The sequence below is a fragment of the Haemorhous mexicanus genome, chromosome 1 (assembly GCF_027477595.1).
Source record: "Haemorhous mexicanus isolate bHaeMex1 chromosome 1, bHaeMex1.pri, whole genome shotgun sequence".
In the NCBI taxonomy this organism is placed as follows: domain Eukaryota; kingdom Metazoa; phylum Chordata; class Aves; order Passeriformes; family Fringillidae; genus Haemorhous; species Haemorhous mexicanus.
In genome coordinates this window covers 39,332,862-39,354,134 of record NC_082341.1, presented here as the reverse complement: position 1 = coordinate 39,354,134, position 21,273 = coordinate 39,332,862, and positions in this window count along the sequence as shown.

Sequence of the window (21,273 nt, the reverse complement as noted above, 5' to 3'; positions counted from 1 at the left end):
TTGTTTGGAAGCTTTAGGCACATTGGATGTTCTTCTCAGGAAGGAAAATTTCCAGGTGCAAACCTGCTGCCAGTACTTAAAAATATCAGAGTGGTATATCATCACTGCTGTCTGTACCCCAAGCTGAGTTCTGTTGTCCCTGGGTGCTCTTCCTAGCTAGTGAGAGCATCGCTAAACAAGAGATTTGCTGTGGAATTCAAGCACAGACCTAAAGGAAAGCAACTTGCCAAAAGGTTTCTGAATAGAGGAGCTGCAGATTGAGCTAAAAATCTTGAGAAATATCTGCTATCAAGCTATGGCTCTGCAGTGGCAGATCACTGCTACAGATATTTATGCCCTAGAGAGTTAAATCAATTTGACTTGAAGCTCTTCTTTAGATGGATTACACTTTACTCACCTTAAAATTTAAAAAAACCCCTAGTAATTATATGTTAGGAGGTTCTTAATTCATTGTTCTATTTATATTTTAACCAAAATGTGAAAGTATTTTCTGTGAGAACAAACCTTAATTCGGAGAGGTCAAGAATTTAATGTCCAATGGCTCCAGGGATTTTAGTGCCTGGTGAAAGATGCTTGCAGTTCAGCCTTCAAAGTTTGGACAGCTGGTACTGTAGGGCATATCCAGGGAAGCACAGCCAGCCCTACTAACCCCCAAAGCATCTTTCTATTTAGTCACGTTGTCTCAAAAACTAGGCATTATTTTTCCCTCTGGCTTCTGCCTCACCAACACATTATTCACCCAATTTCCATTGCAAAGTCATCTTTGCAATGGGATTGACATTTTGCTCCTGTTAGCACAGAAAAACTAAGGTAAAGCACAGAGTACCTCAAATCCTTATAGATTCAATAATAGATTATTAAAGTTGTCAGGCGTGCCATGGAAATTTTCAGATTACTTAGCCTCTTTTGTAAACCAAAGGACAATATATGACCCAAACAATTAGAGTCTGTGAACTTTCACAGGCAGCCTGGAGGCAGCTGTAGCAGGTAAGACAGAGCAACAATTTGGAAAGAGCAGCAGGCAGTCAAGCACTGTCTGTCAGGATGAAGCTTCTCTTAGTTCATTAGGATGAAGAGGGAATCAGATAATTGGAATGCACTTGCACACTCATTCAGCTTTTGAAAACATATTTGAGCAAATTTTTTTTGCCTAGACATGGCAGCACACTGCTAAAATAAATCCTTCCTTAGTTCTTGTTCAAGTGAGGTAGGAAAGAAAGAGGAGGAAGCAAGTTATCCCTTACAAAGTACCAGCCCACCTGCTCTAAGAACAGTCCTAAGGACCTTGAATGAGAAGTGTCTGGGCTTGCATTTAACTCTGTTCTGCATTTTCAAAATAAAGGATAAAAAATAGAGAAAATAATTAAAAGCAACAGTGGATAAAGAAGAACAGAGCAAGAAAGCTGTGACAGGAGCACAGAAAAGGATGGGCAAAACCACTTCAGACTTCAGTAAGAGTTTCTGGTGTATCATTACAGCTCATTTAAATCAAAGTTTTTGGAGGGCTTTCTGGCAAATGCACCATGTCATTTCTATAAGAGTGAAACAAAAGTTAATTAAAAAAAAAACAAGGAAAAAGAAAGAAAAGCAGCCTTTACAGTTACATGAAGCCAGATTTGAATAAACAAGTGGAACAATAGTGTGATTCCTTTCAAAGAAAATTAGATGTCTCTTTTTTATCTTCTCTCTGCTGTTTTACTGAGGCTTGACAAAAACAGAAAGTCGAAAGCTAGTTTGTCTGCTTGCCTCACAAATACGGGGGATAAAGGATGAGTTCCTGAACTTATCCTAGAAGGGAGGGGAGGGGGGAAAAAAAGAAAAACTAAGGAGCAGCTCCCCCAGAACACTAAGAAGGATGAGAGAGATCTTAGCCTAGACAAGGTCAGTGTCATGAGAAAGCACTTGGTAATTCATTTCAGAAATCTGGTGCTGACACATAGCGCTCAGGCTGACACACACACCAAACCAAATGAGGGAAACAGGGGAAGACAATGTGGGGAATGTAAAAAACAACCATATTACTAACTACTTTCTCATTTTTAAATAATATATGTTCTGTTATAATTTAACTGAATTATTTATGTACTTTTTCAAAAGAACTACAACATTACTCTTTCTTCTTTGGATCTCTTCACTCGCATGCTGATCTTCACGAGAGGCAGGTTTCTGTGATTCTACAATGCAGTCATCCCAGGGAAAGATCACCACAGATGTATCTGAATCAGGAGGTGCTGTTAGTCATCTTGATAACTCACAGAATCAGTCTGCAATCCCAGACCAAAAAAATCCCATTTCACTAGAAATAGTTCTACTGAATTCAATTGAACTTCTGAAAAGTCAAAGGAGATTTTATTTTTACATATATGTGTATGTGCATACACACACACATACACAGCAGATGGTTTCACCTCATTTCCTCCTGTCTCTGGAGAGATATTTTATGGTAATCAGTGCACACAATCTTCCTCAGAATATAATATCAGTGGCACACTGTGATTCACACTCTCAGATTATTCAGCACAGAATATTCACTGAAAATCATCTTTCACTCATTTCCCACACAACTTTAGTTACAGGCACAATAGTTACAGGCAATAAATAAATATTACATTCCATTGACATTAATGAGCTAAAACATTATTTGCTTACCTATATGGTCTCTAACACAAGTCCTTTAAAAAGATCTAAAAAGAGTGTTTCCCCAATAGCCTTAACCAACCAAAATAATGACAAATTCTTCAAATTTATACAATAAAAATCTTTACTATCCTCTGCCAGGTATTACTGAATAGATAAGTCTTTATTTTTTCAGTTTAGAATAGTCAAGGCAGTGCAACATTTGCATACTAATACCTACTTCTAGCACATAAAACTGTGAATTTACATGATAAGTTTAGAATATCATTAGAAAAAGGGAGCCATAGGACACATCCTGCTATGAGCAACAGCATTTTAAGCCTGCAATGAAATGAATGGAGCTTCTCTAGATTTACACAGGACTAACTTAGGTAGTGAATGGTACATTTTCTTGATAAAATTTCCGTGTAGTGAAATGAGTATAGAGGAGGAGTTAGGCAAATATAATGCATAATAAATTGCCTTTTTTTTTTTTTAATCAAGAGAGATAAGAAAGAGTAGATTTTATATACTGTACTAGCGTGGGTGAAATTAATAATTTAACTGTAGAGTGATTGTGTAAAATAACAATAAAATACAGATATATGCTCAGGCAGGCATTTCAAAGGGATCTAATAACACAGGCTATGGAGAGATCTTGCTCTTACAGCCCATGTGTCCCACAAGACCAGAATAATTTCTGAAAGTTGTTTTTCTTAGTTTTTGTACACTCCTGTTATTGGTAGCCTTAGGCTAGATGCACAGGGATTCCCACAACACCCAAAAAGATTTGAATATCTGGAGCATAAACAAATTGAGATGGGAATGAACAAAGATGGGCTGAGTTTCCACCCCTGCCACAAGTAGCTCTGTGATCTTCACCAAGTCACTTTTGTTTCTAGTTCCCCTGCCATTTCAACCATCAACATGAACAAGAAAATGCATTGTCATGATCACTCAGTAGGAAGTGGAAGCTCCCAAAGCTTCCACTTGGAGCTTCCCAGAGCTTCAATCTGCAGCTTGCACGCTGAGCTACCTGCACTATGCATTCCTCAATACGTAGCCTAGGTGTGAGAGTGCAGGGCCAACAGGAATCAGCAGAGAATAAGGATCCATGAGAATGGTCATGCTCACATGGTCATGGGAAAATACAGGGTAGATGGATTTGAATATCCAAGTAAATTTACATTTTGCTTATTGGTGGGGGGAAAGCATTTGCAGTAGAGGGATTTTGTAAACAGGATTACTTGAATTATGAAAACAGGCACATATTTTTGATACAAATTTATTATTATCTTTACTATTAATGCTTTAGGGCCACCACCATATGAATGTGTTTATCAACCGTTCATTAATGCAGGTCATTGCTATAAAATGATGCACTTGTGCCCTGTTAAACCTTTACTTAGTGTTTCATCAACATTCCCTCACATGTGCTTTAAATCAGGTTGTTGAAAATATTTGTAATAAATTCCTAAACCACGAGTGGTCCTAAAATCGTTTATGCACACAGAGCCTATTTTACTGTGTCTGGTACTCTAAATCATCAGGCTGTATTTCTTGAACCCTACAAAAACTACTTTTTAGTTCTAAAGTGTGCCCAATGGATACATGTGATTCAGCTATAAAATACCCTAATCCATTATGGGGGCAATGTGTATGTATTAGTTCTACAGGCTGAAAAGGAATCTTAAAATTACTTAATTAGAGGCATCTGAATTAAAACATCAGAAGTGTAATAAGAGACTGAAAGTACCTGTGGTTCACATAAACCATAGATAACAACATGGGAAAACTCCTTTGAGACTTGAATAGATAATAGAAACACTAAGAAAGCATTCCTTGTAAGTTTTCAGGCTGTTGCTGAAAGGGTTTTCCAATTAGGAAAAAAAGCCACATTTAATCAAAATTCAGTCTAGATGTCCTGTTTACTTATAGCTATAAAGGTTTTGCACTATTGAGACAAACACAATCTACTATTATCAAAACCAACCACTTTATAATTTGTAAATGGAAGGTGAGAATAGGTAGATGTACTCAGAACATTGTGTTTTCAATGTATTGCTGTATTTTAAAGCCATAAAAGAATGATCTGGCATTCAAGCTGTCCAAGAAGTAATTTGCAATTCATTACATTTTATTTTAATCAATAAATAATCATGAACAGAGGAGGTCATGATTTCTCATGTAACTAGCCACTGCTGGTTTTCATGGAACAGCTCCCTTTCATGGATGCTGAATATAAAAAAACCCCAAACATAAACTGCCAAGACCTATGCAGTGTGAATGTGTTATCCCACTGTTTTGAAGTGAGGCTTTGAATTACACAAAAGAAAAAAAAAAAGGGAAAAAGAAGAAAAAACAAAGGAAAAAAGAGAGAAACAACCTTTTAAAGTTTTTCTGATTAATTGTATTGTAAACTGTTATCACAGAATCACAGAATACCCTGAGTTGGAAAGGACCCACAAGGATCACCAAGTCCAACTCCTAGGGCTGCATAGGACATCTCCAGGAATTGCACCATGTGCCCAGGAGTACTGTCCAAACACCTCTTGAACTCTGTCAGGCTGGTGCTGTGACCACTTCCCTGGGGAGCCTGTTCCAGTGCCCAGCCACCTCCTGGTGAAAAACTTTTTCCTGATATTAAACCGAAACCTTCCCTTATACAACTTCAGGCCATTCCCTCAGGTCCTGTCACTGGCCACCAGAAAGAAGAGATCAGTGCCTGCCCCTCCTCTTCCCCTCCCAAGACAGCTGTGGAGAACGAGTCTCCCATTGGTCGCCTCCAGTGAGAAGGACAAACCAAATAACCTCAGCCAGTCCTCATGTGTCTTCCCCTCTAGAAAACCCTTCACCATCTTTTTTTGCTCTCCTTTGGACATCCTCCAATAGCTTAATATCTTTCTTATGTTGTGGCAGCCAAAACTGTCCCCAGCACTGGAGGTGAGACAGCCCCAGCTCAGAGCAGAGCGGGACAATCCCCTTCCTTGCCCGGCTGGTGATGCTGTGCCTGACACCCCCAGGACAGGGCTGGCCCTCCTGGCTGCCAGGGCACTGCTGACTGTCATTCCCTTCCCATCCACTAGGACCCCCCAGTCCCTTTCCCCAGTACTGCTCTCCAGCCTCTCATTCCCCAGCCTCTCCATACATCCAGGGTTGCCCCATCCCAGCTGCAGGATTCTCTGCTTGTCTTTGCTGAACTTCACACGCTTGATGATTGCCCAGCCCTCTCATTTGTCAAGGTCTCCGAGCAGGACCTCTCTGCCTTTGAGGGAGTCAACATCTCCACCCAATTTTGTATCATCAGCAAATTTACTCAGTATTCCTTCCAGTCCTGCATCCTGATTGTTTATGAAGATGTTGAATAGCAGTGGGCCTAAGATGGAGTCCTGAAGAACCACACTGTTACTGGGGAAATAAAAGCCATATTTGTTTACTCTTACTACACTGTCAGTTTCAGCCATTTCCTAAACACATGCTATTTTCAATCTGGTTATCAGCTCAAGGAATTTATTTTCTTTTGTAAAATAGTGTTATTTAATCACTGCATGTATTTGTGCCACATCAGTCTGCACCTTCAAAGACTCACGTGCCAAGAACAAGTTAGTCTCACCTCACTGGTGCTGCACAGGCATAAAGCACAGTGGGAAAGAGGGGAACCTGTACACCCAGGCACAGCCATGAATATAACCTTTAAATGAGAAAATACCCTCCCAGAAAGTTGCTTCACTTGTTTCATTCAACCCCAGTCAACTAAAACAGATAGTTCTGCTTTTCCTGGCAGCGTTGTCATGGTAGTGCCAGGCTCCCTGAAATCTTTCCAGGAGGATGTGGAAGTGCTTACACATGTAAGCTGGAGTCCAGAGGGATGCTGCAGAAGCTTCCCTCAGGCTTGTGCCGAGACACCCAGTATGGTGATACCAAAGCTTGTTAAAGAAAGGGTGCTGTGCACCACTTATTTCCAAGCCATATCTGCACTGAGCCTTGGCCAGCCAGCTCTCACCAACCCACCTGACAGTTCCCTGTGAGCTCCATGCCATCTCGTGTCTCCAGCAACAGCAGGCTGAAGGGACAGGGCTTCAGAGAAAGACTTCACTGAGTTGGCCTCAGCGGCAAGATTGGAGCAGAGCCTGCATTTCACCCCCGCTCACGGAGGAGAGGTGGGAGGATGGAATGGGATGCAGGGCAGATGAGTTACCAACAGTTACTCTCCAGGCCTCCCATGTGGAAAAGCAGCAAAGCTGCTCAAAGGAGATTCCATCTGCTCCTGGTAGGGAGCACAAACATAAATAACACCGTATGGCCAATGTTATCCAAGGCAGCTGTTGGATCTAAAGGAATCCTAATATTACGGTATTCGGCAGTCTGCACAGAATATTTAAGAAGAAGATCCTAAAGAATTCTAAATTTATTTTATAAGCTGATGTAAACATGAATAAGATATATGCAAATATAGAAGCAGGGAAAAGCTACTGTAGCACTTTGTAAAAAAATCCCTGTTTGGTTTCATTAGCAGTAACATTTTACCAGAATAGACCCAAATATCTTTATACAGGCAGATTGATGTAAGTAGGTAGCAGAGGGCATTTTCCTCATGCACTGCAGATTCAGCCTTGTTACACAATAACCTGTTTGCCACTCTACTCAAAACAACCTTTACACACTCTGGATGATGGTTGAGAATTAAAAATCAGCTTTGTGAATTTCCTAGCTCCTGAATGAGAGAAAAACCCCCTGTATCATGCAAATATTGTTCCCTCGGAACCACATTTATTTAGCTGCTGATGAGCAAAGAGAGAAAGTGTTGCTCTTTCCTAGGTTTTTCTTATCAAGTAGCACAAATTCTGTGCTACAATTCTTCCTGCAGCTGCGTCAAGTGATGGGATTACCATTTGCTCCAAACAATATGAATGATGCAATGGCAGGGGAGACCAAACCAAAAAAAGAAAGGAAAAAACCCCAGACAAAACAGCAGTTCTCCATTTTAAAAGGAAAGGAACACACGGTCATATTTATGAGTAAAAAATATCTGAACAGAAACGTTGCTTCTAGAAGATGTCTGCATTTTGCAGAGGTCTGATAAACACTGCTGCATGTTTGTTCACCCAGAGCAACATTATGTGTCAGTTTCTAAACATCACTTTGAAAGACTTCATAATATAAGCTTTGATTTGGCAGAGCTCTTCAGCATGCAGGAGACCATAAGTGTATACATGGGTGTGGGTTCATTATTGAAGATGAAAAGGACACACAAAAAAGTGCTTTGCTGGACTGCAGCTGTATTGAATTCTTTTCAGAAGCCACTGCCTAACAAGAACACTAAGTGGGTCATCTGTTTCTTTCCATCTTCTCCCCTCCACTTCATCAGGCTGTATCACCTTTGATTAGAACTGACTAATTTTTCTTTGATAGATTTCAACTTTTGCTTTAAATGACTAATTTCTATATGGCTTCTGCTGTAGTTCTAAAAGACACACATTATTTTTCAGCCCTGCCCAGGAAAAGAGCAGACTAAAAGATCTGACTTTCCTGACTTCTGCCAATCTGTTCTTTCTCTGAAACTACCAGAAAGTGTTGCGCAAACAATCATTCATGCCACTGATTTTTCAAAACAACTTTACTATAACTGTGGTTTGGCATACAACATGAGTGATTTCCAATTAACTCAAAGGATTTTTCTTCTTCCTAAGTGTGTGACTGGAGCCCATGGGAAAGATGAACCTTTGTGGCTATTGAACTGTAAATGTTAAGTACTATAGTTCGTTGTCCCAATTCCAGCAACCAAAGATGACAATAAAATAAGGTATGCTGCTAAGTGTGTCCAAATGTTTTGTCATGCTTGACATGCCATTAGATGGTTTAAGGAACACACAGAACCTGCAAGTGATGCAGTATAGATTTGCTAACTTCCCAGGAGAAGAGCTGGGAACATACCATTGAGGCAGCTATAGACTCAGAATTCCACATTTTGTCCTATTGACACTCATTTCTATTATGTGGTTTCTGTTATATATTTTTGTTGTTTTCTGTCAATTTAAAAACAAATAAAAAACTCCAAAACCAACCAACCAAAAAACCCAAAAAAACCAAACAAACCTCCTCAATAAAACCACAAAATATCACCACCCAAAAAAAAAACCAAGCAAAAAACTCCAGAAAAACAAACAAATTTAAGGTCAAGAGGGGCTTCATCACTCATCCTGATAGACATCTATAAAATTTTACCCCAGACCTCTTGCACCCCAGTATAGAGCTAATGACAGGCACAAATAGAAATAAGTATTTGTACTTCATTTTGAAGTATTTCCAGTTTGTAATGCAATATTCCATTATTGCCTTCCCTCATTGTTCCTCTCCTCAGTGTGTGATTTTCATTCTTCCCTGTAATGGCCAAGGACAGCAGTGTAGTTTCTTTTGTTCTTTTTCATTCCCTTCATTGAATATATACCAGTTGAATTGCAGTAATTCACCATGTGAAATGTTTATTTTTAGTGCTGACCCCTTTAGGGCAAGAACATTTGCTCAGACACAATCAAGAAAACGCAGATGAAGATACACTCAAGACCTATAATGGAAGTACCTGTTTATACACTGACACATTGCAATTTAAAGATGCATTGAGAGTAATTTGTCACCAGGGTCACTCACTACAACAGCAGAGCTAGAGAAATGCAAGGACCAAATCTAGTCTATGAGGCCACAGAGGAAACACTCCCAATAATATTAAACATTAAATCTTCAGCATCTTCTAAAAAAAGTCATTGAGTTCCCCAATCTGGGTCTCTGGGAGCTTTAGTAATGGAGTCACTGCTAATAGAAGGAACAGACATCTAATTGTCTACAGACAGCACTTTCAGCAAAGGTATGTATATTTGGAAGTAAACCAGCAACTAGTCAGGCATCCCAATTTAGACAGAGCTTCTGAATGGGTGCTTGAATGAGAAGACTTAGAATGAACTTCTGAAAGAGACAGCTAAGTTGCTACTACCATTACTACCCAGATTGCTTTCTGAAATTCCCTGACCTGCTGAAGCAGCTCAGTTATGCCTGGAAGTAAAATAGCCCAGTTGTCCCCAAACCACCTGTCATTCAGCTCCCAGGTTCATTACCACAAGTAAGGAAAATTTGCACTTCATGGAGGCAAATCTCAGCTTGGCCAAGACATATCCACCAACAGATGCAGGAGCAGCATCTCACAGCTCCTAAAAGCTCTGCTCAGTATTTATTGCTCAACTATTTATGCAGTTATAACACACAAGGTCTTGGTAAAGTACTTACAGCCACTTGAATATCTTTATAAGTTAAGTAATCAGATGTCATCAGAATGCAAACAAAGGAAATAATGGAAGCTTTCACTGAGGGATTTTGTCTTACCTTTCCCTTGCTCTCAAACATTAAACATCTTGAAAAATACTTGACAAACTCTTATGTTACACTAAGCTGCTTCCTTCTGATGATACCATCAGAAAGATTAAACCCCAAAAGTAACTGTCCAATTTTATCCCCTTCAAATTATTAAAATTGAGATCTATTTCTGGCTTCAGCTTTTTAAGTGAAAAGAGACCTTCAGGAAGCTTTCTCTGTGAGTTTCTCCGTCTGAATTATTCAATAACATACTATTTTTTTTATTTCTCTTGGTCTCTTTTTCTAGCTACCACAATGGCTTAGCTGGAGCTAAATGAGTTTTCCAGGAATTATTCCACATTCACAAGCAGGCTTCCCTTGGCAAAGACTGCCACATGCCCTTGGTTTCCAAAACACAACCTCCATTTTCACTCTTCTAATCCAGGTCCACTTGTTTTACCAGACAAACATGGGCAAGCAAAATATCTGTAAGTACCACCTGGTGGATCTCAAAGTCCCATCTGGGATGGGATATTTCACAAAGAAAATAAAAATTACAATAAAATGTCACAAAAGAGGAATTTAATTTCTGGTACCCTGGTATGATACCTGTTCTCAGCTTGACCCAGGGGAAACAAGGTGGTTGTGGTTATATTGCAGAAATTTAATTTTCATTTTAAATAGGTTTCAATAAAACCTCCAGGAAGCATAAAATAATATAATTTCTGAAATTTAACTTGATCTTCCTATCTGGTGGCAATGTCTTTAAATGTGTGGTGTAAAAAATCATTCCAATATCTTAAGTCTCATTTTCTTCTCTTGCTTAGGCCCCCAAGGTGACCTGTTGGGGTGCCCTGCATTGCCAAGTCACAGCAGTTGGCAACCTGCACTTTGAGCTGCTGGTCCCCAGCCCACCAAGCCATGGGCTCTGGTGAACTCCCCCTTTCATATTCACCAAAACTGCAAATAAAAATGACACATTCCTGTGAGCCATTTCAACAATGGGCACAGGGATCTCCAGTGAAGGACAGCCCAGGGGCAGGCAGCAACACTTCAAACCACAACACTCCATACCACGAATGTGAGTCAGTCTGCAGAGGGTGGTCATAAAAAGCCAGCTCACTCTGGAACATTTTCCCTACTTTTGTCAAAATATGGGGTTTGATTTAGGAGAATCTACACAGAACAAGTGGACTTCTTGATTTCCACACTCCCAAAAACATCATCTATCCAGTGTGGTTTCCCAGGACCATTTTCTGCAGGAAACATCCTCTGAGGCAGCATCATCTGCTATTGTTCTTGGACAAACAACTTGAAGTACAGAGGGTAAAATGAGATTAATAAAAAGAAAGAAGGTCAAACCTTTCATCAAGTTCAAAAGTTCTGTTTTGCAGTTGAGTGAAGTAATGTCTCATTCCCACTTAAATTCATTCCTCCAGCACTAAAGCTTACTAAATAATTATACTAAAGCCAATCCTGATTAAATCTTTTGTACTTTTAGAATCAGAACATCAATTAAATTAAACTCTGATCGCAAAATATTGAATCTTCTCCATATCCTTCCTACAAGAAAAAAAAGTCTGCTTAATGATCTCAATTTCAAAAACTTATTCAGCCAGTTAGTTCTCACTGAAAACCAAAATCTTTCTCCCACATATGCTCCTGCGACTTTTTCTGGGTTTGTCCTTACTGTAAAATAGATATAGCTTATAAAGAAAGCCAAACCAATCCAAAATAAACCAAAAAAATTTAAAAATCAATCAGAAGTATAATTTTCATTGATGGAATCAAATCCTTCATGAAGGATCAAGGAATTCAGACTCACAGTTCCTAAAGAAGTGTTGGTAAAGAATAGCAATCATCCTCTTCAGCAGGGATTTCTCAGTAGACATTACAAGTAAAAGTCACATAAGAAGGACAAAAACTTCTTGGTGTGTTTTCTCTTTTTTTTTTTTTTTTTTTTTTTTACTCAAAGCAAACAAAACACTCATTTCAAGACATAACTACAAAATTATTCAAAGCCATTGCTACACTTTTCCACCTAAGGTTTCTGTGTTTTTTATGTTTTTTTAACCAGTGAAGAAATGAAAATGAAAGAGTTCTTATTCAAAGCTAACATTTCTCTTGCCTCTGGTACCCACGTGCAATTGCATGTGAGTATTCAGGTTAGACTGGTATAGTTTAAGCATTAGTTGCTCATTAATGTGCAAGTGGTAACTCCAGCATTCAGATTCTCTGCAGAGCTATTCAATTGAGGAAGGGCAGACATTTCTTTATTTTCTTTCTCAGAAGCACCTCATTTATATAGTAACTAGGGCATGCCCAAAGAGGATGTCCCCAATTACAAAGCATTATACTTACATCAACAATCCACACTTAGAAAATGACCCAAGTTTACCAATACACAAATTCTGCCTGGTGTAATTTATAGCAGCGGTTTCAAAGGCACACTTGCATTAGAGGGGACAGTAGCACAGGTCTTCTAGCTAAATGCACTTAGTTCATCACTCACTACAGCACCAAACATTTAATACACAGAGGAATGGCGTTTTGCTTCACTGTAACCAGCCATCTTTACAACAGCAGGCACCTTGAATTACTTGCTGCAAGTACACAGAAGTGCCAAAGCCATTAATCTGAAGACAGGTTTCTCCAGAGCCAACACTTACTTCTGGTGGATATTTATTTGGCTATAGACCCACTTCAGACTTAACTTTGCTCATTATGATGTTTGGAACTGGCCCTCAAGACATGTATTCTTAACACAAGTAGTTATGTGAAGAGAAGCTGACGTGTTTTGCCATTATTGGACTGTGAATAAAGAATAAAGTGGAGCAGAAGCAAGAACAAGTTGGTCTGCATTCAATCACATGACTTCCTGAGATGCACTTTATTAGTCATTCACAAGAACCTTTTGACTTGCTAAATCCTCTGCTGAGAATCTAATGTGTACCACCAAGAAACTCCACAGAGTTATCATAGCTTACCTTCCTCTGGTAGCAGAGAAGTAGTTTGTGAGGCCAGAAAGGTGGTGTTTTAAAGATGTGCAGCACTTGGAATTTTCAGTGCAATTAGCACGTAATCATGGGCCTAGTCTGTGATGTATCAGTATAATGAAAGGTTTTCACTAACTTTCCTTAGCTGCCATTGTGAGGGGGCATCTGAGACAGGGTTCAAATTATCCATTGGATCAGACCATTTTTGCTGGCAGCAACAATCCTGTCCTTTTTAAACCCCTTTATTTCACTTTCAGGGCCCATCTACGTTCTGCACCTAAAAGAATCTTATTCCTAGAGATAGTCACATAGAGTTACCACCATCACCACTGCTGCACGTGCAACTTTAGATAGTAATCGTAGCCTTGGAGGCAAGAAACTAATGTTATGGATACACTGCTACTCAGGGATTATGGATACACTGCTACTCCACACTCTTGAAGCAGAAAAATACTTTAAATTCCAGTCATTGCACACTGAAATTTGAAAACATTAGAAGCCTCCACATGCTTTTCAGGGATCAGGTGAAAATAAATTGAACATCAGGTCCCATAAGTTCTTTTGAGCAATCAGAGATGAAAATTATGCATTTGCTATGCAGCATTCCAGTGTGTATTTTGACGCAACGTAAATTAATTGTCTCTGCTAATTTACTCCAGTTACTTCACAGTCTTGTTAATTAGGCAACTCTGTGTAGCATTATTGTGTTTCAATTCTTCCAGAATTACAGCTTACTTTGCTGCTGTTTTTTAACTCATTGAGCAGATAGATATATGCATGCCAAGAAATAAATCTAGACATGCTTGTGGGAGCTATTCTATAAATATCTTATTTAAAGACAAGATTTGTTTCTTGTTCATCCCCCAGTATGATTTCCATCACTAGCCCAGAAGGAACTGTCTATCCAACAGACCTCTCCCATATTAAATCCAAAACACAGCACTGTACCTGCTGCTTAGGAAAAAAGTCAACTCTATCCTAGCCAAAAGCAGAACAGTCCCTAAGGTAGCTCACCAATGCCCACAACTTTATGTGCTGCTCAGCTGAACGTGTGCTTTAGCTGTGTCTTTAGTACAAGCACTGCTGCATCCGTGGCTTGAGTAAACCTGCTCCACTTTCACAGGATCTGTACAAGTCAATAAAACAACTTTCAAGTCATATTTCTGCAATATGCAATAATGAAAAGTATTCTGAAGTTTTATTCTAACAGACCAGGAAATAAAATGATTGCTCAGAAATCTTAGCCCCCATCTAGAACAAAGAGAAATAAAGACACAGAGTTATTCAGTCCAGCCTTGAGTAGACAACGCCAACCAGTCCTCAATGAAAACTTTAAAGATAGAAAATGCTTCCTCCTCTCCCTTTTAACTGAGGAAATTGGAGAGGAAAGAAACTAAAAGAGGCTTTGATGTGTCCCCATTAGTTTCTGTCTGCACAACAGTTCTCCTCACCTCCAAAGGGCAATAAGAAAGAAAGCAGCTTCCCTACCTGGCTCAGAAGCATCATCCAAAGAGGAGGGCAGCACCCTATAGAGGAGATAGCTCATCCTGCTTTCCTCCAAGCAGCTGAGCTGAATGGAGGCATGCAAGCCTTAATTAAGGAGGCTGGGCTAACTTCTGCTTTAGTTAGCAGGGAGCAGCAAGTGTATTAGCATATAAACTTTGGAATGGGCAAAAAGCAGCTGTCACCAAAAAAAATGATGTCTGTCATGTACAAAAGAGAAAAATTTGAGTCAAGAATCAAGAACTGGATTAAAGGGCAATAACTGAAAATGGAACATCCTCTGCCAACTGAAGCTCAGTTACTTACACATATTTCTTCTTGCTAATTTTGTGCAAACTTATCTTACCCTGGCAAATCTGTACAGACTCTAGACAAGACCTATTGGGACCCAAGGGAATTTTTTTTTTTTTTTTTGGGGGGGATGGGGGCGGGGCAGTGCTGTCACAGTGAATTACATAATTACATGTCCTGGTGTAAGGAGTTTGCAAAATAAGCTGCGGAGGAGACAGTCTCTTGCACATGGAAAGCTGGAAAGGCAGAGATTCCTTACAGAAAGGGTCCACCCGGGGAGCAAACAGTGTCATGATAAAGAGAAGAATAGGTGGGGCAAACCCAAGGGTCTGGCAGCTTTTAGCAGAAATACCAATTTTCTAACTCTGTAGAGAGATGCAAAAGAGCTACCTGCGCAAGTGTTTCCTGCTCAAGTCCTCCCTCAACCTCTCTTTTGTGCAGAGGCAGAAAAATGCATGGGAAACTGTAATGTAGTTAAGCACTGATTTACTATTTGTGTGGGTTTTATACATATATATGTTGGGGTTTTTATCACGGAAAAGTGTTGTAGTTTATGTTCACACAAAGTCTGTAGCCACCTCTGCATGTCATCAGAAATGATAATCATCAGACTTTGTCAAGGTTACAAGATGCAAAAACACGAGTGTTGGACCACTCTACTCCTCAGTGCTGGCACACTTTGTTTCCAAATGGAAGCATGCAGGAATATTATGTATAAAAAGGAAGATAACTATAGAAGGATCATCCTTACAGTAGCAAAGAACTATAAATATAAATCAAATCCAAGTATCCTAAATGAATATATGCCTTACCATACACAATACCATACAGTTGTGCACCTTCTAAGTGAAGTTTTTCCTTGGTTAAAACTATCTTACGAGACCAAAATTTCATCAAATATTTATTTGTGTGTTACTCTGTGCTGCACTTGTGGTAAATTTGCTGCATAGTTATCTGGGAAAATTCCTGCATTGTACAGTTGGTTTAGAGTTGGTGTTGCAAGTTATAATACAACATCTACTTCTTCTCCAAAAGTATTCTTATAAACATTTCTGGCAGTTAGGTTGCAGGAACTGAAACCTCCCTCCCTTATGTTGGCTGATAAAAAACCTTGGTAGAACCAAATCCTATTTCAAAGTTATAGAGCCATAATAGTAATGTAATAATACAGTGGTGCAAAAAAACCTGCTACCTGCAAAACATATAGCATAACATATATGTCAAACAGGAGAGTCTGCTGTAGCAAACATAACCCCACTTGAAGAGATTTTAATAAATACCCAAATAACAAAACTGGAACTAGCTTTTATTGGTTTTTATGCCGAACATGGTATAATGCTTTAGAATAACTGATGAAATACTGCTAAAGGAAAAAAAAAACAATATTTGTTTTGACAGAATGATTAATTAACAAGTCACTTTATCAGGACAGGACTTCTAGGGACAGCACTACTGGCCTTTCATTTTGTCTTTGTCTGTGAGGGTCTTCAGCTCTACTTGAAGTCAGCAAATGTCTCTCAGTAAGCTTATCTGTGCACAGAGCCTCCCTAAGAGTCAGTGCCTCCCAGAAAAAAGATAAATAAGTGAAATCCCCATCCAGATCAGAGGTCAGATTTGTAATGCAAGTAGAATGTGTTTGCATCAGGCTTCCAACCCACAGCCTTGTTCAAAGTACTTTCAGAGCACGATCTCTAGGTCAGCTGTCTGTGCGGGTGGCTCTGTCAGATCACCGGCAGTGCAAAAGAGCAGCATCGTTGGAGTGCACCTCTTCAAAACCATATCAGAACGTGGAGAAGAGTCAGGGGAAGACTAGAGGAAGCAAAAGGAAGAAGGAACTAGCAAGTGTCAAGGAAAGTAACTGCAAAATAAAGAAATGTGCCCCATGCAAATTTCTCTCTTTAGCGTCAGAAATTACGGCAGTTCCATGTGTTATGATCTCCAGCTCTATGGCAACCTTAGTAAAGTCATTGCATTGATATGTGAACATGTCATTTTATAATTACCCTAATTTTATTTTAGAAAGTAAAGTTCCTCATTATGTGTTAATCAGGCTTCTAATCCCTCAACACTCCCTTCTCTTCCCTCCTTAGGGAAGCCACAGAGACTTATCAAATATGGCACCTTCTTCTTTTAATGTGCTCGTAAGAAGTCATCAGATAAGAGACATTCTGGCATCCTAAAAGTAATTAAGCTATTTCTAGTAAATATTTGCACAAATGAAGATACTATTAATTTGATAAGAACTATAGTAAAATATCTACTTTTAAATAACAAAGCCTCCTTCTCAATTATTTTAAAATCTAGGCATTAAGCACTAACTATAAAAGTTACTCTCACACTACTTCCATGCAAGGAAGTAATAATAAATGGAAAGAAAACTTATGTTCCTGAGGAACATAGCAGATATTATGGGTCTAATTAAAGGAGTCTTTTCCACAGCACTGAAGCAAGTGTATGGTCTCAGATGTACCATCCAGGTTTTGGCAGTCACCTCAGGAGCCTGGTAAGCTGGGAGGTTTATCATGCCTTATAAACCACAAACAGCTTGAAAAAAAACCACAAAAATGTTTGTCACATCAGCCCTGGCCACTCATGCATGTAAACTACAGTCTGTAGCCAAAAATAGACTCTTGCAGTAAGGCACACAAAACCTACACTGAGGCAACAGGTAGCTGGTAATATCTGTCTCATCCACCTAAGATTCAGAAAAACTTCTGAATATACATATACAAGCCCAGATCTCCTGCAAGTTGCCTGTTATCACAATGTTGAGTAAAGCATGTGTCAAAAGGCTGTCCTGGAAATGCATGTCCTTAAAAAATAACCCCAAAATTATTTTTCCTCTCTAGTTAAAACATGGATTCCTTTTTTCTTTTTTCCCCCCTTCATATTCAGGTAATTTTAATAAAAATCTCTTCAGATCTTTGTAGCAATAGGTCTCCAAATTATTGGGAAAAATGTAAGATCTTTTTGGATTCTTTTTGGATTTGCAGCTTTTTTATTTCATTGGATAACAATTACTTGTTTCTCCACTCTCTGGATAGTGAACAGAAATGATAACGTGCCCTTTATTGTTTGTTGATCGTGTCCTAGGGCTATTGTTTTTTCTTGCTTTTAATCTTTTCCTTTTATCTTTCTCTTGGTCTATGAACACTTCTCATGCAGCTAAGGCTGTTTGCTTTTCTGAATGTCTTTTATTTTAGAGAAACCCTTCTTGAGACACAGCAGGAGAACTGTACCTGCTGTTCAAGGTGATGCTGTCAGTGACATGTTCAATTTATATTATGGCTTTCTCATATTTTCAGTATTGTTTCTCATCTTATTCTTCTTTATCATCCAACTATTTTAGCTTCCCTATGTCTATTTATTCATTTTCTTCCTTATACTGCCACTGAAAAATATTGAGCCGGGATGCTTTTTCTGATAACCACTCAATGTTGCACCAGGTCTTTCTGTGAGGGTTTATAGTTAGTTTAGTGATCACTATGGATTTTCCCATTATCCTTCCTAAAGTGTGTACCTCAAACAGATGACGATTATTTTCTACATGAACAAAGGTCATATTTCCAGCTTGCAGAAGACACTACATATTAAACTTGCCATAAATCAAACACAAGATGTAATTCATCCTATATTTCTGAACAGTGGGATTTCTGGAGCACGTAGGTTTGGAGAGGGGAGGTAAGAAGAAGAATTTCTTATCTCTATTTACGCAATATGCAATTTTCCATCAAGGGGTTTGGAGTGCTCCAGCACTCCAAAAACTGACTCTTATTTAACAAGCAAACAGCCACAGGAATCACTTCCCAAACTTAACTCATTTTTGCTGTATAAAATGTTCATACTACCTTGATTTACACATTTTCTAACTTCAGGAAGTCTCTTTCTCCATATGTATACAAACAAAATCGTCCACAAAACCCTCTCAGACCCACAAAGTGGAGCACATTTCTCATGTGAACTGCTGTCCACAGCAACAACCCTTTAAAATTGATTTTCTGTGACTTCCTGTTGCTCTCTTCTAAGACCACACAAATTTTGCCTTTTCTGTGTGGAATGATAGATAATGCCTAGACGGAAACAACACAAATTTCTTCAGGGCAAAACAGTAATCTTGACCTTCCCCATAAACCTTATTCAAGATGGCAAAGCCTCAGTATTATGCAGTCCTGTTAAGGCAACCTGCAATGGTTTGGTTCAATTTCATCAACTGATGGTCCAAGGATTAATTTTCAAAGAGGATTTTGTAGTGCTCAGTAAATACATAATCTAACAGTGGTTCTTGATGTCTCCATCTTCCATTAAGATTGCATCTGTTTTTATGAATTAATCTGAAAAATAAGACTGTGGTTCAAAACAGTCACAGAAGTCCAAGATAGGTAATTCAATGTGCCTTTAGTGCTGAGTGACCAGCTGAGAGGCAGATCCATTTCAGCTCATGCTGGCCATGCTGGCATGGGGTCCACTGAGCACCTTAACCAGTCAGACACAGGAAAAAGAGGAGGGTTTAGCTCTGGCAGAAAGCAGTGAATCATGGATAGTACTTAAGCTTTTCTGTTTTATTATAGAAAGTGTCAGGCAATATTATAAGAGGGAAGAAAGCAAAGGGTAAGAACAATAATTACCATGAAATTCATTGCCCAAAGTGTCAGACAAAGTAATAAGTGGGATTCTTTGTATTAGGAGAACAGGTAAAATTGGCAACATGAGCAAAGACTTTATGAGAGTTCTAAGGTCCAAGTGGAAATATATTAGACAAATGTAAAACTTTAGTGTTTCAACATAGAAAGGTTGCTATGAACACTGGATTTTACTGCACCACTTTCAGCCAAGAGACATATTGAGGCTCAGAGCAGGGCTGTTTGGAAATTAAATCCTGTTCATACATACTTGGATAGGCAACATCATGAAACAAAGCATAGCAGGGACATTTATGCATTAAAAGCAAATAACAAAACTAAATCACATCTTGCACCTTTAGAGGCTAAATCATGTAAATTATCCAATCCCTGAAGTAGGTATTCAAAAGCAAAATAGTCCCATCTCTCTTCAGCCTGCTCTGTAGCATTAGCAAGGGGGATGTAGCACTGCAAAGCAAGTGGCTGTACTACGGGTTTCCCAAATTTCTTCTCGGAATTGCCCTAGAGCTTCCATGAAGACCACAGTGACAGCCAGTTTGCACCCTGACATACCTGGCCCCAAGCACTGTTTTGGGTGCCCACTCAAAACATCCTGTGGATCAGAACAACCGTTTCCCTCCGTGACTGAGCACGTCCAGCCCCTGGCAAACCCATCTCCAGATTCCCACAAATACAGAGAGGTGCCCTAGCACCTGATGGGAAAAGAGACCTTTAAGAGGTGACACCGTGAAAGCAATGGCTCTCACTTCCAAAATGGCAAGAAGCATTTCCCATTCCTTGGGATGGGAGAGGGATTTGACCCTCGCAGTTTTGAGATTTGTATTTTCAAACATCCATTTCTATGATTGCTGTGGCTGTCTCTGGAAAGTCAGTAGTTACAGATGATGGACACGATCACTCCCAGGATTAAATAGATGACATGCTTTAACAGGTATCAGAAGACATCCTTTTGATATGATGAAGGGGTTTTCGCTTCGGAAAGAATTTTTCACAATATCACATACTCAAGGTTAATACCAAAATCTGAGGTGTGGAAATCATGAAACAAATGGAAAAATGGCCTAGAAAATTCAAAAGAGTTACATGAAGCACAGGGAAAGGATTGGAAAAAGCAGCTGCGTCTTGCATGAATGATAGAAACACTGAAAGACTGGTTAACAAAGGAAACCAGATGCAACAGAGAGATGTTAAAAGGCTTTGATCATTCAAAGGCTTAAACCTGACAGTACTTAATGCTGATGGACGGATATGAAACGAGGATGATAAAAAGAACGAGATGCTAAGCAATAGCATTCGGCTTCATGAAGAATGAAAAGTGAAAAGGGACAAAAGAGTCAAAGAATCAAGCAAAACTAATCCCGTCTGGTATAAACACCTGATGGAAATGGGCTCTGTAGAGGAAAAGACAGCATGGAGGAAAAAGATCCTAACCCAAAACCCTCAGCATTTGCATCATCAGGAGATTGCAGAGAGCAATCCAGTGGGAGAAAAACTGCTCCTGAAGGTGCAGCCAGATTGTGGCAAAGCAAAGGAGTTGCTTCTCATGTTCCCTGCCTTAAGAACACTGAAAATTTTATTGCTCTTCTCAACCACACACCAAAGAAGCAGCCTTGGAAACCACCCCTGGAGATGCAAGATTGTAACTGCCTTGCATTTGCTTTCACGTTATATCTATAACTGTAAAAATTGTCACACTGCTAAGTCAGAGATATTGTCAGATTCATAGGAGCAGGAATTAGTTAAAAAAAAGGATTTTCTGAAGGACAGGCATGTGGGGTTTGGTGGTTTTCTACAATTCAGTGGGGGTTTTCTTCCTAAAGATTTGGGAAAAAAACTCAAACCAGAAATTTTGACTGGTTTTCAGTTTTCTTGCTAGAAATAGT